This window comes from Populus euphratica, unplaced genomic scaffold (assembly GCF_000495115.2).
Source record: "Populus euphratica unplaced genomic scaffold, PopEup_1.0 scaffold4134.1, whole genome shotgun sequence".
Classification (NCBI taxonomy): Eukaryota; Viridiplantae; Streptophyta; class Magnoliopsida; order Malpighiales; family Salicaceae; genus Populus; species Populus euphratica.
In genome coordinates, this window is record NW_011503928.1 from 1 (window position 1) to 2,354 (window position 2,354).

Consider the following 2,354-nt stretch of genomic DNA (forward strand, 5'->3'; position numbering starts at 1 on the left):
ATTCTGCCTAAATATAATGATTCTGTATAAACTTGAATATGTTGCAGGTGTCATGATTTACTTTATTGCTGGTTTAGTCTTTTTGCAATTTATGGTTCTATAATGACATCCATTTTGTATCAGGTGTCTGGAAGCTCTCGAAAAGCGAGGGACACGATGATTATGGACTTCTTGTGAGTGAGAAGGCCAAAAGGTATGCCATTGTGAAAGAGCTAGACAGTGTATTTAGTCTCACTGATGGAACAGTTGTCCTACAGTTTGAGTGTGATGGTGCCTACTTGAAGTACCTCCGTCCCCAGGAGGTTGGATGGAAACCCAAGGAATTCGATAATAAGTCTCCTTATTCCACAATTTTTGGACCTGACAAGTGTGGCTCCACCAACAAGGTTCACTTCATCTTCAAACTCAAGAACCCCAAGAGTGGGGAGTCTGTAGAGCAGCATCTCAAGCACCCCCCTTCAGTGCCATCTGACAAATTCTCCCATGTCTATACTGCAATATTGAAACCAGATAATGAATTGAAGATTCTAATAGATGGAGAGGAGAAGAAGGCAAATTTCCTGTCTGCAGGAGATTTTGAGCCTGCTCTTATTCCACCCAAGACAATTCCTGATCCAGATGACAGGAAACCAGAGGACTTGGACGAGCGGGCAAAGATTCCAGATCCAGATGCAGTGAAGCCAGATGATTGGGATTAGGATGCACCAATGGAAATAGAAGACAAGGATGCCGTGAAACCAGAAGGGTGGTTGGATGACGAGCCTGAGGAAATTGATGATCCTGATGCTTTAAAGCCTGGAGAGTGGGATGAGGAGGAGGATGGTGAATGGGAGCCACCAAAAAATGACAATCCTAAGTGTGAGCTAGCACCTGGCTGTGGTGAGTGGAAGATACCGATGAAGATAAATCCTGCTTATAAGGGAAAATGGCATGCTCCTCTAATTGACAACCCAAATTATAAGGGTATACGGAAACCTCAAGAGATCCCAAACCCTGCTTACTTTGAGCTTGAGAAACCTGATTTTGAGCCTATTGCTGCAATTGGTATTGAGATTTGGACCATGCAGGATGGCATACTCTGACAATATTCTGATAGCTAGTGATGGGAAGGTCGCAGACATAAACAGAGAAACAACATGGAAACCGAAGTTTGAAATTGAGAAAGAGAAGCTGAAGGCTGAAGAAGCAACTGCTGGACATGGGATCTCCAGCTTCAAAGTAATATCTTCATTTCAACCATACCTCTTTGTTCTGTTTTGTTTTTTGGTGCTGGAAAATGATTGTACTAATCTGCGGTTATTTCACGTCCTAACAAACTCCCTTGGTTTGTTTTTTGCAGAAGAAGATTTTTAACTTTCTCTACAAGATAGGGGACATTCCTTTCTTGGGTGCCTATAAGCCTAAGATCATCGTGAGTGAACAGACTTGGCTGTTTATAGAACTGGTCCTGTATCTGTGCTTAATTTGAATAACCTATCATGGAATTACTTGTCTTGCAGGACCCCATTGAACAGGGAGAAAAACAGCCCAATATAACTATTGGCATCCTTGCTTCCATTGTGATTGTTATTTTCACAATTTTCTATGGGATACTATTTGGTGGCAGAAGACCAATGGTATGTTGTTTGAATCATAAAGCATTGACACGTTCCTTGAAAGCGCTGTTGCACGGTCTGATCTACATGAAACAAATTCTCTTTGTAATTTTGCAGGTTGATGTCCCCGAAACAAGCAGTGCTGATGCTGCTGTGACTTCAATCAACCAAGGAAGCAGTAGAGAGAGGGAACGTGAGGATGAGAATGAGGATGAAGACGCTGCTGAGCCTCCTCGTAGGAGGGCTCCAAGAAGGGCAACTTGAAGTAGGCATTTGTGTATATAGATAGGCCTTCTCTTTGTTTCTAATCCTAGATTGCTTTCTAAATGACATCTTCGAGCTGCAGAATTAGTTTACAAATGGTGCTGTCATGTTCATCTTTATGTTTGAATCACATAGTGATGTAATTTTAACAGTAAGAAGTGATATTTCTTAATCCAAACTTGTGCAGCTTTTGCCTTTCTATATGCCGGATGGAGCTCCCTGACTTCGTAGGTTTACTGCCAACCCGAAATTCATTCGAGATCAAGAATAACTAATGAAAAGGCACTGGTATGAATCGCAGTAACACAACTACGGTAATGCACATCTTAGAGAACCAATAGTAACCGGTTTCTGGTGAACTAAAACTAAATTCAAACAAGTAATCCGTAGATTTGTCTGAAATCATGCTAGTTTTCATTCTCCTAAAAACCATGTAGTCAGACACTTGGTCAGACACTTCGTCAATGCGATTGATGCATGTTGTGAAGCCATAGA

At 41.6% G+C, this 2,354-nt stretch overlaps 1 pseudogene; it reads left to right on the top strand.

Moving 5' to 3' along the window:
• The first annotated feature begins 77 nt into the window (after positions 1-77).
• LOC105119947 (calnexin homolog) lies at positions 78-2,062 on the top strand (annotated as a pseudogene).
• The last annotated feature ends 292 nt before the right edge of the window (positions 2,063-2,354 follow it).